The sequence below is a fragment of the Hyla sarda genome, chromosome 6 (genome assembly GCF_029499605.1).
Source record: "Hyla sarda isolate aHylSar1 chromosome 6, aHylSar1.hap1, whole genome shotgun sequence".
NCBI lineage: Eukaryota > Metazoa > Chordata > Amphibia > Anura > Hylidae > Hyla > Hyla sarda.
The window spans coordinates 270,648,291-270,667,391 of NC_079194.1; the positions used below are offsets into that span (position 1 = coordinate 270,648,291).

Consider the following 19,101-nt stretch of genomic DNA (forward strand, 5'->3'; position numbering starts at 1 on the left):
GTGGGGGCTGCTCTCAGAGAGTAAGCTGGCTGGCAGAGCAGCAATCATTGCTGGGAAATGTAGGCATGGGGAGGGAAGGATGGCAAAGAATATCAATCAGCCAGGGGCCACAGGAGCCATGCATATCAGGCAGAATAGTTTTTCATACCATAAAACATATCCAGGTAGTGTGGTGGCTTGGGAGTGATTTTTTTTTTCTCTCTCTTTTATTTATTTATTTTTTTATATATATATTTACTTCCCTGGAGTACTCCTTTAAGGACACAGTCAGATTCATTTTTACCTTTCTGTTTTTTTTCCTTCTCACCTTCCAACAGCCATAACTTTTCTTTTTCCATTTACAGACCCATATGATGGCTTGTTTTTACATGACCAATTTTACTTCAATTTACCATAAAATGTATGGTGCAACGAAAATAATATTTTGTGGATAAATTGTAAAGAAAACAGCTAACGATAGAATTTATAATAATTGAAGTGAAAAATAATAATATAGCTGGCAACATACAAGTATTACACAATGTTTAAGTAGCAATGGTAGTATTGCCGCAGTAATAAAAACCCTTAGGGTCCTATAATTAATAACCACCATTGAGTGGATGCTCATGAAAATAATGCATATACTGGTAAAAAAAAAAAAAAATAACAAAAATGTAATAAATACAGATATTAAATGTACAGAATAAAAGTGCATCAACTAATTTATAAAACATGGGCATTCCACCAATTGGTGTATGGGTGTACTACACTAGTTTAATTGCCTATGGCGCCCACCCAAACAAAAAACGTGGGCTAACTGCAAGGCTAAACATATGGGCACATGCACCGATGATTGAATAATTTAACAAAATAAGAAATACACAATAGAGGGGTTAGCAGGTAGGCACTCTGGCTATCATAGCTGCAACACATGCCACAAAATGTAATGGGTGATAAAAATTAATAATTATTAGTGGCCTGGGTTAAAAGGAAATGGACGCCCTATGACCTTAATTGGTAGATTAAATAGAGTGTATATTTATCAGACAAAATGGTGAATGGTGAGGGGGTACACTGTAAAATGAACCATATACTGTCGATTATAAACATTTTATGATCGAAAGGAATGGCAGAAACATCTTCTAGAACTGACGTTAATGTCTATCCCGAGGTTATAAAGAATATTGAAGTGAAGTGCTATGATGTCAAAAGTAGCTCACCTGTACCCCTCTTTCAACCTATAGACCTTATGGGTTTCAATTAGTGTCTGGTGTTCTTCAAATAATCTCAAAATATTGACAAACCACAGTAGCTGTATATGCGCAGACAGATTGCACAGAAGTCAGAAGTCTATCCCTAATATAGTGGGGTGCCCTAGTGGGCACTTGGGCAATTTTAGTAAGTGATACTAAATAGGTGTTCATAGGTTTCATACATAAAGAAAATCCTTTTATTTTTTACTATTAACTCCTCTTCTGTGTGCCTTATTAATCAAATCGCCATATTCCTTTAAGTATTACTTCGTGGGGACTAATTCTAATATTCAATAGTAAGTTTTGTCTGACAAAGATTTTATGTTCCTGCTGTGTCAGATTCTGTTTTGTGTAGATGCCCACATTGAGGCCACTAGGTCCAAGAAAGTTTTATTGAAGCGGCTCCTATGTTGTAATGGATAAAACCAGAATTTTGGTCGCCGATCCGTAAATATTGGGGTGGAGACTTCAAGTCACGGAATGTCCATGGGGGAGATTCATCATTGTTGCCTTTACAAACTGTGTTTTAAAGTAATTTATTTTTGCTTTGATTTTGCTCACGTGCGACATTTATCATACTATTGCTAAACCCCTTAGGAACACAACTTTTATGCCCAAAATGTCGCAGGTGCAACATTTAGAAAGTGCTTTCCAAAGGCAGTTTTGTAAGCTAGGTCTGGGCTGGTGTAGATTTACGGGTTTTTTTTTCTTCTTTTTTTTTTGGGGTGGGGGGTGACTTGTGTGACATTCGCACGAATTCGTTGCCACTGAAAAGTGAAAACTGAAATTGGCTTTTGTAAGATCATTTGTAGTTTTTTCCTTACAGCCAAAAGTCACAAAAAAAAAAAGAGTGCTTAGACGCACATGCGAAACTTCGTGCGCAAATATAAGCAAAAAATAATAACCCCCCTAATGACAATAATGTATTTTCCCCCCACACAAACTTTCATGTGAGTATTGTATATTTAGTCCAGCTTTTGTGCTAAATAGAACCAGGGAGCTTTTCAGCGCTGTAGGGTTGGTTTAATCTGCGATGTCGAGATGTTATCCTGTTTTGTGACATAGTACGTGCACTCTGCTGAAGACTGCACAAACTATAATAGATATGTCCAATTGATTGTCTTATCGTTCAATACATTTAATAGCAGGTGTATTACTGTTTTAGACATGAAATTATGTTGGTGTCTTTTACATGATATCCCTTATTGGTCAGCTGTTTATTACATCATTTTGGCACCATTTTAAGAAGGTTTTAAGTAGATTTTTTCTTTGTACTGTTGTTAAGCCATTGCACATCTGAGAATGCGTTATCTATGAGGCTATCCATGTCTTAATACATTTATTGGTGTGAAGATACAGTATCAAAATTTCATTTTTCCTGAACGGCTCTTGCACCGTCATATTGCAAAAGGCTCTTTTTGTTGTATCTATGCTTCTTTGGCTGCATCAAATATTGAAGACAAACTGACAATCGGAGGATCCAGATTGAAAGCCTTGCGGGTCAAAGCTGAACTGAGGACCTAGGGCTAGGAGAGAATGATTCGTGATATAACATTAATATAAAAAAAAAGAAGGAAAAGAAAAAGGGGAAGAAACATGAGGGACGTAAAGTAAGAAAGAAATAGTTTGCTGATAGAGGTACTCTGCAACCTCGTACAGAAGAAAGTCTTGGGCTAAAAAACAATTTTGAACCATGCAGATAGGGAAATTTTTTATGAAATGAGTCCATCTGAGAAAATATATGTATAGGCCGTCCTAGAGGCTGACGTATTAGAAAGGACCTGGGACTGCTTTAGAGTACTGAGGATATGGACAGTTTGACTGCCTCTGCTCTGGGGCCTAAAAATTAAATAGACAAAGAGGTATAGTATAATTATTTATCTTTAAAAAAGATGCCTGCATTTTATATTGTTTTTTTCTATTTTTAAAATCATATATGGTGGATGCAGATTGGAATGGGGACGATATATCCAGTGTATTGTTACTACATGGTGAAGAAAACCACTGCTAAGGTGTGCCTGAAATTACAACATGTTTGGTGACTTTGGTAGTAAATTGAGGTGTTTTCAATATGTGCATATATTTGGTAGGGAATCTATATTGGCAAATATGAGTATGAATTCAACTAACTTCTCGGACAGCAGTCTGAGGGTGAGGGTGCCCGTGTTAGTTATCCATGGTGTCAAATATTGAACGGTATCCCCCCCCCCCCCCAACCCCCATCATGTGACCCATGGGCGCTGCTTCTTTAACCCCGCCCCCCCATGAATTATCAGCCCAGCACCTAGTGCTGGGCGGTATACTGGTTCATACCGAATACAGAATTTTTTTTCCTGCACAATATGAATTTTTCCCATACCGCAATATCGGTTGGGCCCCTCCCCCCCCCTCGAATGAATGAATTATCAGCTGCAGCGCCCTGTCCCCACATCGGGGAACTAATCATATGTGACCCGTGGGCGCTGTTATGCTTCTTCTCTCCCCCTTTAACTTACCTTCCTACGTTCCCCCGTTAACAGCCTCACGCTGGGGATGGGAACTTCACAGAGCAGTCAGCCTATCACCGGCCACAGCGATGTCCCGCCTCGGTCGGTGATAGGCTGAGCGCACTGTCATGTAAGGAGCCGGACGGCTTCTTACATGACAGTGTGTTCAGCTTATCACCGGGAACGTAGGAAGGTAAGTTAAAGTTTATTTTGTTTATTTTTGTAGTACAGTGGTCCCTCAACATAAGATGGTAATTCGTTCCAAACGACCCATGGTTTGTCGAATCCATCGTATGTTGAGGTATTCGTGCAATGTAAAAAGTGCATTTAATACTCACCTGTCCCTGCCACTCCGGATCGCGTCCTCACCACTCCCGATGCTGTCCCGCTGCTCCGGCGTCTTCTTTGGGATCCTCCGGCTTCTTCTGCATCTTCTCCGGTGTCCGGGCCTCGCTTTCTGGTGACGTTATTTCGTTGATGTGCCGGGACGGCGTGCGCAGGACGTAATAACGACACCGGAAAGCGAGGCCCAGACCCCGGAGAAGATGCAGAAGACGCCGGAGGATCGCAAAGTGGACCCGGAGCAGCGGGGATAGGTAAGTGAACCTGTCCGGGATGCTTAAACTGTTATCCGACAGCAGCTTAAGCATTTTGCGCTGTCGGATAGGAGTTAATGCGATGGCCCTGACATATAAAAGCATCATATGTCGATGCTGTCAGCGACATGCGATGGCCTCTGAGAGGCAATCGTATGTCGATTTGATCATATGTTGGGGCCATCGCATGTCGGGGGGTTACTGTACGGTAAAGAGTTCCAGCCCGGCAGCCCCCAACTCACAGGAGGACGAGGAGAGCGGTGCTTGCGGGTAACATGATTAGTTCCCTGATGTGGGGGACAGCACTGGGCTGATAATTCATGGGGGGGGGGGGGGGGGGGTCGGGGGGGGAGAGAGAAGCAGAACAACACCCATGGGTCACATATGATTAGTTCCCCGATGTGGGATTTTGCAGCTGATAAGTCATTCTTTCGAGAGGGAGAGGGGCCTAACCAATATTGCAGCCTTGCTACCTACATTATTAATTTTCTGGGTACATACCCACCTACTTAGCCAACTGGCTACCTACCTACATAGCTAACTACATACATAGCTACCCATTTACCTACCTTGCTACCTACCTATGAACTTACCTCCATATCTACTTACCTACTTATATCCAAGGAAAATTGTAGCTCACCAAAGTGCAGAATTCAGTGCAGTTTATTCCATTTCAAACAGAGTTACAGAGCAGGCTACGTTTCACCACCTCTCATGCTTGACAAAGGCGAAGACAGGTCGCTGCAACATAGCCTGTTCTGTAACACTGTTTGGAATGGAATAAACTCCACCGAATTCTGCACTTCTGGGGAGTGCACTGGAAAAATGCAGAAACTACGATGTTTGTCCTGCAGATGCTGCAGTGATGGGTTTTGGCTGGAAGAAGTCATCATGGTGGTCTGAGCAAGATGGAGAACAGAAGGAAAGAAGACGACGCCGACAGTAAAAGACGTGAATTGTGAGTCAGTTAATGTAACTGTATGTATATTATTGCACAACACGACTGAGGTCTGATCCTGGGGTCTGTATTATGGTGAGGACTGATGGTGATTTTGGGGTCTGTATTACGGTGGGTGGTGATTCTGGGGGTCTGTATTACGGTGGATGGTGATTCTGGGGGTCTGTATTACGGTGGGTGGTGATTCTGGGGGTCTGTATTACGGTGGATGGTGATTATGGGGGTCTGTATTATGGTGGGTGGTGATACTGGGGGTCTGTATTATGGTGGGTGGTGATTCTGGGGTCTGTATTATGGTGGGTGGTGATTCTGGGGTCTGTATTATGGTGGATGGTGATTATGGGGGTCTGTATTATGGTGGATGGTGATTATGGGGGTCTGTATTATGGTGGATGGTGATTATGGGGGTCTGTATTATGGTGGATGGTGATTATGGGGGTCTGTATTATGGTGGGTGGTGATTCTGGGGTCTGTATTATGGTGGGTGGTGATTCTGGGGGTCTGTATTATGGTGGGTGGTGATTCTGGGGGTCTATATTATGGTGGGTGGTGATTCTGGGGTCTGTATTATGGTGGATGGTGATTCTAGGGTCTGTATTATGGTGGATGGTGATTCTGGGGTCTGTATGATGGTGGGTGGTGATTCTGGGGTCTGTATGATGGTGGGTGGTGATTCTGGGGTCTGAATTATGGTGGGTGGTGATTCTGGGGTCTGAATTATGGTGGGTGGTGATTCTGGGGTCTGAATTATGGTGGGTGGTGATTCTGGGGTCTGAATTATGGTGGGTGGGGATTCTGAGGTCTGTATTATGGTGGGGTCTAATTCTGGGGTCTGGAATATGGTGGGGTCTGTATTATGGTGGGTCTGATACTGGGGTCTGTATTATGGTGGGGTCTGATGCTGGGGTCTTTATTATGGTGGGGTTTGTATTACGATGGGTGGGGATTCTGGGGGTCTGTATTATGGTGGGTGGTGATTCTGGGGGTCTGTATTATGGTGGTGATTCTGGGGTCTGTATTATGGTGGGGGGGGGGTCTGTATTATACAGGTCTGAGTTAAAATGGTTGTGCTCACTGTAAGGTCCTTATAGGGAGAACAATATATAGGGACAATTCTGTGGGGGGAAAAAAAGCACCCTGTGACAAACCACACCCACATCAAGCCACACCCATATTGTCGGCACACCAAGCGACTTCGAAAAAAAATGTGGGCACAGCACTACCAAAAGGTTGCCTACCCCTGGACTTAGTGAGTGCCCCGATACTCTTTCTGTGCATAACTTCCCGGGTTAAGAATTTCAAATCATTATTCATCAGAGAAATCGGATGATAGTTCTTACAAGACAAGGGCCCTGATTTACTAAGGGTAAAGTTTAGTTTTCTTTTGTGGGTTTTAAATCCAACAATTTTTTTCTACAGTATTTACTAAGATTTCCCTACATTTTGCTTTTTTTTTCACACATGCTCTGACCTGTCGGGTTTTCCTCAGCTCAAATCCACTACATTTTCTGCGGAAACCTTAGTAAATATGTTGGGTTTTTGTGAAAATGTCGGGGGCACGCCCCTTTTAGGCAGCCAAGACATTTCGGGTTCTTTCAGTAAAATGGCGAGTTAGTCAGGTTTTTATTTAAATTCTGGCGCAGGCACATTCTGGCGCAGGCACAAAATTTTCTACCGTACAAATTTGGCAGTGCGCATAGTGCAGCAGAATCCCACAGAAAACAATGGAAGGTTGATCCACTTAGAGTGGTCTAAGTTTTTATTCTTCTGGACTCAAATGGCCAATAGGTTTAAAAAAAACAAACAAAAAAAAACTGACCACAATAGGTATGTTTAACCCGTCCAGGACACCAGGCATATAGGTACACCCTTCATGCAACGTAACAAAGGGTATAGTGAGCCTTAACACCCCACAGGTGTTTGAAGAATTTTTGTTAAAATTGGACATGAAAATGAATTTTTTTTTAAATGTTCACTAAAATGCTGGTGCTATCCCAAATTTTTCATTTTCACAAGGGGTAATAGGAAAAAAGCTCCCATAATTTGTAACACCATTTCTTCTGAGTATATAAATACCCCATGTGTGGACGTAAAGTGCTCTGCAGGCGAAATGCAATGCTCAGAAGAGAATGAGCGCCATTGGGCTTTTGGAATTTGGCTGGAATTGAAGGCCATGTGTGTTTACAAAGCCCCCATGGTGCAAGAACAGTGCCCCCCACCCCCACGTGACCCCATTTTGGAAACTACACCCCTCAAGGAATGTAATAAGGGGTGCAGTGTGCACTTGCAACCCACTGGTGTCTGACAGATTTTTTTGAACAGTGGCCAATGAAAATGAAACATTTTATTTTTCATTTGCACAGCCCACTGTTCCAAAAGTCTGTCAAACACCAGTGGGGTGTAAATGCTCACTGCACCCCTTATTACATTCCATGAGGGGTGTAGTTTCAGAAGTAGTCACATGTGGGGGGGTCCACTGTTCTGGTAACATGGGAACTTTGTAAATGCACATGGTCCACAACTTCCATTTCAAACAAATTCTCTCTCCAAAAGCCCAATTGCGCTTCTCTTCCGAGCATTGTAGTTTGCCAGCAGAGAACTTTACATACACACATGGGGTATTTCCATACTCAGAAGAAATGAGGTTACAACTTTTGGGGGGCTTTTTCTCCTATTACCTCTTGTAAAAATTGTGAATTTGGGGAAAAATCTGCATTTTAGTGAAAAAAAAATAAAAATATGTTTTCATTTACACATCCGACTTTACCGAAAAGTCATCAAACACCTGTGGGGTGTTAAGGCTCAATAGAACCCTTGTTACGTGCCATGAGGGGTGTATTTTCCAAAATAGTATGCCATGTGTATTTTTTTTTTCTTGCTGTTATGGCACCATAGGGGCTTTCTAAATGCGACATGCGCCCCCCCCCCCCCCCCAAAAAAAAAAAAAAACATTTCAGCATAATTCACCCTCCAAAATCCCATTGTCACTCCTTCCCTTCTGAGCACTAACAGAGAACTTTACGTTGACATATGAGGTATTTCCTTACTCTAGAGAAATTGGGTTACACATTTTGGGAGGCTTTTTCTCCTTTACCCCTTGTAAAAATTTAAAAATTGGGTCTACAAGAACATGTTGGTGTAAAAAATTGAGATTTTGAATTTTCTCCTTCACTTTGCTCCTATTCCTGTGAAACAACTAAAGGGATAACAAACTTTCTGAATGTCATTTTGAATACTTTGAGGGATGCAGTTTTTATAATGGGGTCATTTATGGGGTATTTCTAATATGAAGGCCCCTCAAATCCACTTCAAATCTGAACTGGTCCCTGAAAAATTTAGTTTTTAAAATTTTTGTGAAACATTGGAAAATTGCTGCTGAACTTTGAAGCCCTCTGATGTCTTCCAAAAGAAAAAACATGTCAACTTTATGATGCCAACATAGACATATTGTATATGTAAATCAATATAAAATTTATTCGGAATGTCTATTTTCCTTACAAGCAGAGCGCTTCAAAGTTAGAAAAATGCACAATTTTGAAATTTTTCATGACATTTTTGAATTTTTCACCAAGAAATGATGCAAAAATCAACGAAAATTTACCACTTTGTTAAAGTAGAATATGTCACGAAAAAACTATCTCGGAATCAAATTCATAAGTAAAGGCATCCCAGAGTTATTAATGCTTAAAGTAACAGTGGTCAGATGTGCAAATAATGCTCTGGTCCTTAAGGCCATAATGGGCTTGGTCCTTAACCCCTTAAGGACTCGGGGTTTTTCTGTTTTTTGCATTTTCGTTTTTTCCTCATTACCTTTAAAAAATTATAACTCTTTCAATTTTGCACTTAAAAATCCATATGATGGCTTATTTTTTGCGCCACCAACTCTACTTTGTAATGACATCAGTCATTTTACCCAAAAATCTACAGCTAAACGGAAAAAATATTCATTGTGAGACAAAATTGGAAAAAAACGCCATTTTGTAAATTTGGGGGCTTCTATTTCTACACAGTACATTTTTCAGTAAAAATTACACCTTATCTTTATTCTGTAGGTCCATACGATTAAAATGATACCCTACTTATAGAGGTTTGATTTTGTCGTACTTCTGGAAAAAATCATAACTACATGCAGGAAAATTTATACGTTTAAAATTGTCCTCTTCTGACCCCTATAACTTTTTTATTTTTCTGGGTAAGCGCGGTATGAGGGCTCATTTTTTGCGCCGTGATCTCAAGTTTTTAGCAGTACCATTTTTGCATTGATAGGACTTATTGATCGCTTTTTATTCCTTTTTTAATGATATAAAAAGTGACCAAAAATGCACTATTTTGGACTTTGGAATTTTTTCGCGCGTATGCCATTAACCGTGCGGATTAATTAATGATATATTTTTATAATTCGGACATTTCCGCACGCGGCGATACCACGTATGTTTATTTTTATTTACACTTTTTTTTCTTATGGGAAAAGGGGGGTGATTCAAACTTTTATTAGGGGAGGGGTTAAATGATCTTTAGTCACTTTTTTTTCTCACATTTTTTTTTGCAGTGTTATAGCTCCCATAGGGACCTATAACAATGCACACACTGATCTTTTACATTGATCACTGGTTTCTCATAGGAAACCAGTGATCGATGATTCTGCCGCTTGACTGCTCATGCCTGGATCTCAGGCACCGAGCAGTCATTCGGCGATCGGACACCAGGAGGCAAGGTAGGAGACCCTCCTCGTGTCCAGCAGCTGTTCGGATGCCGCGATTTCGCCACGGCAATCCCGAACAGCTCCCTGAGCTAACCGGCATGGTTTCACTTTCACTTTAGACGTGGCGTTCAACTTTGAACACCGCGCCTAAAGGGTTAATAGCGCGCCACACTGCGATCAGTGCCGCGCGCTATTAGCGACGGGTCCACCCCGCGTTATAGATCGGAAGCGGACTCATGACGTACGGTACGTCATGAGTTCTTAAGGGGTTAAAGGAGATGTCCAGTGCGGACTATTCCTATTCCATCCTGGAAAAAAAAAAAAAAAAGAGAAAACAAACTTTCACTTACCTTCCTACGTTCCCCCAGAGCTCAGCAGCAGCTGATCTGTCGGACGGGCTGTCTGCTTTCTACTTCCTTTAGCCAGTTACGTCACACTGCGCTTCAGCCTATCCCCGGCCGAAGCGGGACTTTGATGCGGCCGGTGATAGGCTGCAGCGCCGTGTAACGTACCAGGCTAAAGTAAGTAGGAAGCAGACAGCCCAGCTGACAGATCAGCTGTTGCGGAAATCCGGGGGAACGTAGAAAGGTAAGTGAAAGTTTGTTTTCTCTTTTTTGTAGCCCAGGCAGGATGGAATAAGAATAGTCCACCCCGGACATCTCCTTTAAGGGGTTAAAGGAAATTTTTCTAAGAGCTGCAGACACCGATGTACAGCTGTTGGGGTATATTTTATTTCTCACCCATGTGTCAAGGAGTTTAAGTCATAACTATAATAAAATGATTAGTCAATAAAATTAACACAGGGATATGAAAATCCTATCGCCTTACACCTGGGACATGTAGTTCCGGGCATCAGGCAGGTGAATTTTGATGACATTTAGCGCAGCTTTGGGCTAGCAGAGCCGGGCAGACAACCTGGAGGCGCTCAAGGTGTATGGAGCAGGCTCCTAACTTGAGCCGATCCATACCCGGCAGCCCTCAGTTGATTTCAGTAGCTGATGGCTGCCGCTTACAGCCAGCTATCAAAAAGTCCAATCAATACAAAAATTGTAAAGATAAAGACAACAGATTACGGCACAAGAAATTATCCCTTATACAGCCCGGTATACGGAAAAAAAAAGATGTTAAAGGGGTCAGAAAAGGGCAATAAAAAAAATAAAAAAATAAAAAATTAGAATTTTAAATTAGTAAAACATGACAGAAACTAAACAAATTTTGTATTGTTGTAATCAGGGCGACCTAAAGTATCAAAATACCATGTAGGTCAGACCACAAGGTAAATGGCGCAAAAAATAAAAAGTTGCATTTTTTTTTTTTTCAATTTCACTTCAAATTATTTTTGTTTTGGAGCATATGTTACGGAAAAATTAAAGGTATCATTACAAATTACAATTGGTCCCGCAAAAACAAACCCACATATTGGTCTGTAGATGGAAAAATGGTGAATTATACTCACCGATAATTGTATTTCCTGGAAGTCTCCATGACAGCACCCGGAGATTGCAACTGCCTAATTGGGACAGGAAAAACACCTGAGAGTTTAAAACCCCACCCCTTCCTCTACATTCCCAGTGAATTATAAAGAACACAGAGTAGAAAGGAAAAGTGATCACCGAATGACCAAACCAGAAAGAAAAACCAAAGGGTGGGTATTATGGGTGCTGTCATGGTGACTTTTATCGGAAATACAATTATCGGTAAGTATAATTCCCCATTTCCCAAGTCGTCTCCATGACAGCACCCGGAGAGAATACCAAAGAATAGAATTCAGGGAGGGATCACAGCACTCAAGACTTTGAGTCCGAACGCCATGTCCTCATTAGAAAGAACATCTAATCTATAATGCTTGGAAATGTATGTAAATTTTTTCCAAGTGGCTGTACGAAAAATCTCTCTGCCCATGATGCTCTCTCTGCCCATGAAGAAGAGACTGAATGGGTAGAATGAGCCTTTAATTCAAGAGGGGGATTTTTTCCCTTTGCCGACTAGGCGTCTGAGATGGCCATACGGATCCATCTCGCAATAGAACTCTTGGAAGCCTTTTCCCCTTTGTAAGGACCTGCAAACTGGAGAAAAAGGTTCTTGTCTTTCCTCCAGGGACGGGAGGATTCAACCCTGCTCTCCTTACATCTCAACAGTTGAACGATCTTTCTTGATCATTCTTAGGAGCTGAGCAGAAGGAAGGAATAACAACATCCTGGGATCTATGAAAAGATGAAGATACTTTTGGTACAAAATTAGGGTCTAATTTGAGAAGGATTCTATCATCTCTGATTATAAACAAGGACTGTAAAGTAGAGAGAGCCCGAATCTCACTGACTCTTGACCACAGTTTTAGGTCCGGTTGTAAAAGCGTATACGGCGCAAAAATGAGCCGACCGGACCGAACGTTTCACTCCGGCCGGCTCATTGAAATGAATGACGTACGGGAGCGCATACGAAGGCATACGGGAGCGCGAGGTTTTAGCTCCCCCTGCCGTATGCGCTCCCGTATGGGAGAAAACGTAGTGTGAACCCACCCTAAGGTAAGTCATTTGATAGAGATGGACTCTATTGGCTCAAAGGGAGCTCCAGTAAGGGCCTCAAGGACTACATTAAGGTTTCACGGAGGGTAGAGATTTGTATAAATGTACCTGGGGGTGGAGCGGAGGGAGGGGTTAGAATAGTTAATAGGAATAGGCTTCATAGGAAAATAAAACTAACACCCTTGAATCCCATTTACCCCAATAACATAAAGGATGGAAATGTAAAGTGTATGTTCACAAATGCCAGAAGCCTAGCAAATAAAATTGGGGAGCTTGAGGCCTTGATACTGGAGGAACATATTGATATAGTTGGGGTCACTGAGACATGGCTGGACTCCTCGCATGACTGGGCTGTCAATCTGCAGGGGTTTACATTGTTTCACAAATACAGAATGAACAGAAGAGGTGGTGGAGTCTGTCTGTATGTAAGAAGTGATATGAAAGTCAGTGTGAACGATGCCATAGTGTGTGATGATTCTGAGGATGTGGAATCACTGTGGGTAGAATTACAAAAGGAGGGAAATACTGAAAAAATAATACTTGGTGTAATCTACAGACCCCCTAATATCACTGAAGAGATAAAAGGTCGGCTGCATAAACAAATAGAGGGCTGCCCGGGCAGGTACAGTGGTAATAATGGGAGATTTTAACTATCCAGATATAGATTGGGGTCGGGGGCTGGCTAAAACTACAAAGGGGCGACAATTCCTAAATTTAATGCAGGATAATTTTATGGGCCAGTTTGTGGAGGACCCAACAAGAAGTGATGCCTTGTTGGATCTGATCATTTCCAACAACGCAGAGCTGGTTGGTAATGTAACTGTGTGGGAAAACCTTAGTAATAGCGACCACAATATAGTTACTTTTGACTTAAAATGTAGAAAACAAAGACAGACGGGGAAGGCAAAAACATATAACTTTAAAAAGGCAAATTTCCCTGGGCTGAGATCTGCAATACAGGACATAGCCTGGGGGGAGGTGTTGTCAAATACTGATACAGAAGGTAAATGGGACATCTTTAAATCAACTCTAAATAACTATACAGCTAAATATATACCAAAGGGGAACAAATATAAATGCTTAAAACTAAATCCTACATGGCTGACAAACGATGTTAAAAGAGCAATAAACAACAAAAATATAGCTTTCAAAAAATACAAATCTGATGGGTCAGATGTAACATTTAAACAGTACAAGGAGCTTAATAAAATCTGTAAAAATGAAAAAAACAGCAAAAATTCAAAATGAGAGACAGGTGGCCAAAGAAAGCAAAGCTAATTCTTAATATTTTTTTAGATATATAAATGCAAAAAAAACAAGGACAGAGCATGTAGGACCCCTTAATAATGATAATGGGGAGGTTGTCACAGGCGATAAAGAGAAAGCGGAGCTACTGAATGGGTTCTTTAGTTCTGTATATACTAGGGAAGAAGGAGGAGCTGACATTGGACAGGTCAGTACTGGCAACACATCATATAATGTACTGAACTGGCTTAATGTAGAAATGGTACAAGGTAAGTTAAGTAAATTAAATGTAAGCAAATCTCCAGGGCCAGATGGATTGCACCCAAGAGTTCTTAGAGAGGTAAGTTCAGTAATATCTGTACCCTTGTTCATGATATTTAGAGATTCTCTGGTGTCTGGTATAATGCCAAGGGACTGGCGCAAGGCGAATGTGGTGCCAATCTTCAAAAAGGGCTCTAGGTCTTCCCCAGGAAACTATAGACCGGTAAGTTTAACGTGCATTGTGGGTAAATTGTTTGAAGGACTTATAAGTGACTACATACAGGAATATATAGGGGATAATTGTATTATAAGTGATAGCCAGCATGGGTTTACTAAGGATAGAAGTTGTCAAACCAATCTAATTTGCTTTTATGAAGATGTGAGTAGAAGCCTTGACAGAGGAATGGCTATAGGATATAGTGTTTCTGGATTTTGCTAAAGCGTTTGATACTGTCCCTCATAGACGTCTAACAGGTAAGTTAAGGTCTTTGGGCTTGGAAATTTAAGTTTGTAACTGGATTGAACACTGGCTCATGGATCGTACCCAGAGAGTGGTGGTCAATGATTCGTACTCTGATTGGTCCCCGGTTATTAGTGGTGTGCCCCAGGGTTCTGTACTGGGCCCACTGTTGTTTAATTTATTTATCAATGATATAGAGGATGGTATTAACAGCTCTGTTTCTATCTTTGCAGATGACACCAAGCTTTGTAGCACGGTACAGTCTATAGAGGAGGTGTATAGGTTACAAGATGACTTGGATAGACTAAGTGTCTGGGCATCCACTTGGAAAATGAGGTTCAATGTGGATAAATGTAAAGTTATGCATCTGGGTACTAATAACATGCATGCGTCGTATGTCTTAGGGGGGATTAAACTGGCAGAGTCACTGGTAGAGAAGGATCTGGGTGTACTTGTAGATCACAGACTACAGAATAGCATGCAACGTCAGGCTGCTGCTTCCAAGGCCGGCAGGATATTGCCATGTATCAAAAGAGGCATGGACTCAAGGGACAGGGACATAATACTCCCCCTTTATAGAGCATTGGTACGGCCTCACCTGGAATATGCTGTTCAGTTTTGGGAACCAGTCCATAAAGGGGACACTGTGGAGCTGGAAAGGGTGCAGAGACGCGCGACTAAACTAATATGGGGCATGGAACATCTTAGCTATGAGGAGCGATTAAAGGAGTTACAATTGTTTAAGGGGGGGGATATGATAAATGTATATAAGTATATTAAAGGCCCATACAAAAAATATGGAGAAAAACTGTTCCAGGTTAAACCCCCCCCCCCCCCCCCCCAAAGGACGAGGGGGCACTCCCTCCGTCTGGAGAAGAAAAAGTTTAGTCTCAAGGGGCGACACGCCTTCTTTACCATGAGAACTGTGAACTTATGGAACAGTCTACCTCAGGAACTGGTCACAGCAGGAACAATTAATAGCTTTAAAACAGGGTTAGATACATTCCTGGAACAAAATAACATTAATGCTTATGAAGAAATATAAAATCCCATCCCTTCTCCAATATCGCGCCACACCCCTACCCTTCAATTCCCTGGTTGAACTTGATGGACGTATGTCTTTTTTCAACCGTACTAATTATGTAACTATGTAATCCTAGGCCTAAGTTTCTCAGAGGCTTTAATAAACCTAGACACCCAACAATCATCTCCTAATTTAATTTGGAAAAGAGCACTGAGGGCTGAAACCTGCACCTTTAAAGTGTTTGGAGAAAGACCTAAGGCAAAGCAATCTTGCAGAAAATTTAGTATCTGAGGAATGTTAGGGGATTCAAGTGAAAAGGAAGACCCACACCAAGAAACATATTTTTCCCCAAACCTTAGAATAACTTTTACAGGTGGAAGACTTGTGACTGGCTAGTAGGGTGTTAATTACTCTTTCAGAGAAACCCTTTCTTTCTAGTAGGAGCTTCTCAGTTTCCAGGCAACTAAGCTGAGGGTATGAACCTGACTGTGCTGGACTGGACCTTGGGTTAGTAGATCTGGACGAGGAGGAAACCGTATTGGATCTTCCACACTCAGATTTTTGAAGAGGAACCAACTTCTTTTGGGCCAAAAGAGGGTGATGAGGATTAAGGTGCAAGAGTGGATCATCAACTTGTGTAGTACTCTGGGTATTAGGACTATTGGGGGAAGGCATATCCCAGGCTGAAAGATCATTCCTGAACTAGGGCATCCACTGCCACTGCAGAGTCTCTGGGATTCAGAGAGAAGAAACTGCTCACTTTGCTCTTCTTCCTGCTGGCAAAATAGGTCTATCTGGGGTAGAACCCAGGTGTTGACTATTGCCGACAAAGCCCTGTTGGCTAGCGTCCATTCCCTCGGGTCTATAAAGTGTCGAAAGTCTGCTCTGATGTTCCATATCCCCCTGAGATGAGCTGCTGAGATGGAAAGTACATTCTGTTCTGCCCAACAGAATATTTGACCTGAGACCTACTGTAGGGCTGAGTGGCGAGGCCCCCCTTGATGACGAATGAACGCCACTGCGGTTTGTGTTGTCTGAGTAAATGAGGACATGTCTGTCTTTGCAATTAAGTTCCAAGTCTTGTAGAGCCATCCAGATGGCTAACAATTCTTTCAGATTCCCTGACCTGTTCGCTAGAGCAGGACTCCATTTCCCTTGTACCGAAAGCTTTTCTGAGTGGACTCCCCAACCCTGAGGCTGGCATCTGTGGTAATGATCCTGGGGTCTGTTTGATGCCAGTGTACACCCTTTACAAGATTTTGGAGGGAAAACCACCATCTTAGCTGGGTCTTTAATTCCGATGGAAGTTTGCTTTTTGCCCGATACCCCTAGAATCCACTTCTGGAGGGGTCTGGAGTGGTACTGAGCCCAAGCCACCATCGGGATTGAAGAAGTTAACAATCCTACAACTTTTGAGAGTAAGAAGTAGATGAATCTGATCCTGTATCTTTTGGATCTTTTCTCTGAGAATAGAGGACTGTTGGGCTACTGAATCCAAGAGGATTCCTAAAAAGACCTTCCTGCAACTTGGTAGCAAGTCGGATTTGTCTAGGTTCAAGATCCCGCCAAGATCCTGAAGGGCCTGAGCCGTTCTTTTTATATGTTCTTTTAGGTAAAGAACAGAGTCCGCCACAATCAATATGTCATCCAATAAGGTATTACCAGAATTTTCTCTTTCTGAGAACTGCCACCACCTCCGCTATCACTTTTGTGAAAATGCGGGGGGCCAAGGAAAGCCCGAAGGGCAAACAACAAATTGAAAATGGTGGACTCTTTCATCCCACTGGACGGCAAATCTTAGGAGTTGTGAGTCTATGTGGACAGGGAGGTGGTAATATGCAACCCAGAGATCTATTGTGGCCATAACTGCACTGTCTTTTATGACATTGTTTTGCACTGATCCCCTTATATATAATTGTGTGTGTGTGTGTGTGTGTGTGACCCATCATTAATTGTGTTGACCTCCCTTTTAAGCTTTTACTGTGGTATTCCTTTTTTACCACATGTCAGCAGAAGTTTCGGTGCAGTGTTCTAGTGTTCCCATGTTTTTGGGATTCCTCCTTGCGATTATTTTTTTATCATTTGTTATTTAATAAAGATTATTATGGTTTACTCATGAAGGACTTCATTTTTCTATTTTTTGGTTTTGTGTGATTTAGGAGTCTAGATTACCTTACAGGGTTTCAGATTGATGATAGTCCTGAATTTCCCCTTTGGCTTCTTGATTAGAAACAGATGGGAATAATGACCTGAACCTCTCTGGTTTCTTGGGACCTCTATGACCACCCATAAACTCAATAGATTCTGAACCCCCTGAATGATTAGGGCTAGGGAACCTGGGGATTGGTTACCACAAATCTTTGGGGAGGGGGAGAGAAGAACTCTACCCTGTATCCCTCATGGATTATGTTGACTATCCAACATTCATTCCCAAATGTGGGCGAAGGATGACAATCTCGCCCCTACAAAAATGGCGTCATTCTTTACCTCCACCAGCGCTAGACTGGTTGGGGTTAAATAAGAAGCCTCTCCCTCTACCTCCTTTTCCATAGGAACAAGGGCTGATTGGTTTGAAAAAAGCGGCGAAAGGGGGTCTTTTTTTGGTTGAGCTTTCTCTTTGGGAAAACCTTTTTTTTTATTGTTCGAGGCTTTAGCCAGGACATTATCTAAGTCAGCTCCAAAAACAAATTGTCCATAAAATGGAAGGATGGCCAATTTTGGAGTCAACATCCCCTGTCCAGGTTTTTAACCTGAGCACCCTTCTTGAAATATTTGACAGGAAAGCAGTGCGGGCAGATAATCTGACAGATTTTGCAGATGCATCTGCAAGAAATTGGTAGCCATTTTAAGAATAGGGAGACTTGCAATTATATCCTCTTTAGGGGTATCGCCCTCTAAGTGTAGCTGAAGTTGGTCAATACACACATCCAAGGTTCTAGCTACACAAGTGGAAACTACATTAGTCATTAATGATCTTATGAATGTTCGGATGAACAGGGAAGGAGGGAGATTACGGTCACCTAGGCCTCTGAATAACTCATCCTGAATGGTTATAACCGCTTGTACCTCCTCAAGGTTAAGGGTGGCTCTAACCGCTTTAATAAGCTCCTCAATGTCCTCCGGATTAAACAGAAAAAAAGTAAAAAATTTATTTATTTTTTTTTAAAGCCCGTATCCTCTTCTTGTGGGCTGTCTACACATTCACACTCCTCAATATCCTGATGTGACGTATTATCAGAGTCGGAGAAGAGATCATTTTAGTTTTTTGATTGGATCTTTTTTTTAGATCCAGACGGGACCGCCTGACTTAATGAAGAGGATTTAAAAGCCTGTATTTCAGACTGAATCATAGATCTAATATCTTTCATAATATCAGGAGTTTCCTCCGACTAAATTGGCAACACATTTTTAACATAACGTTTTTTTTTAAAGACAACTGAGGTTCCTTATTACAGATTACACATTTTCTACGGAAATCAAAGGAGTATCCTTTTCTCCCTAAATATAAAAGGGAGGAAAGGATCAGATAGTAATTCTGAAGGTAGGCCTGTGTATTACTCACGGTTACTCTGATCTGCACGGGTTCAACCTCAGTGGACCTGACCGGTGTAG

General features: G+C 41.8%; 1 protein-coding gene and 1 long non-coding RNA gene across 6 annotated transcripts in view; one reads left to right on the top strand and one right to left on the bottom strand.

Moving 5' to 3' along the window:
- Positions 1-19,101, bottom strand: part of VRK3 (VRK serine/threonine kinase 3) — a 175,346-nt gene that overhangs the window by 30,557 nt on the left and 125,688 nt on the right. The gene's annotated exons all lie outside the window — the stretch shown is intronic.
- Positions 1-19,101, top strand: part of LOC130277051 (uncharacterized) — a 54,468-nt gene that overhangs the window by 2,961 nt on the left and 32,406 nt on the right. Inside the window, exon 2 of the long non-coding RNA XR_008845356.1 lies at positions 5,169-5,272. This is a non-coding gene — a long non-coding RNA (uncharacterized LOC130277051). The remainder of the gene's footprint in view (positions 1-5,168; positions 5,273-19,101) is intronic.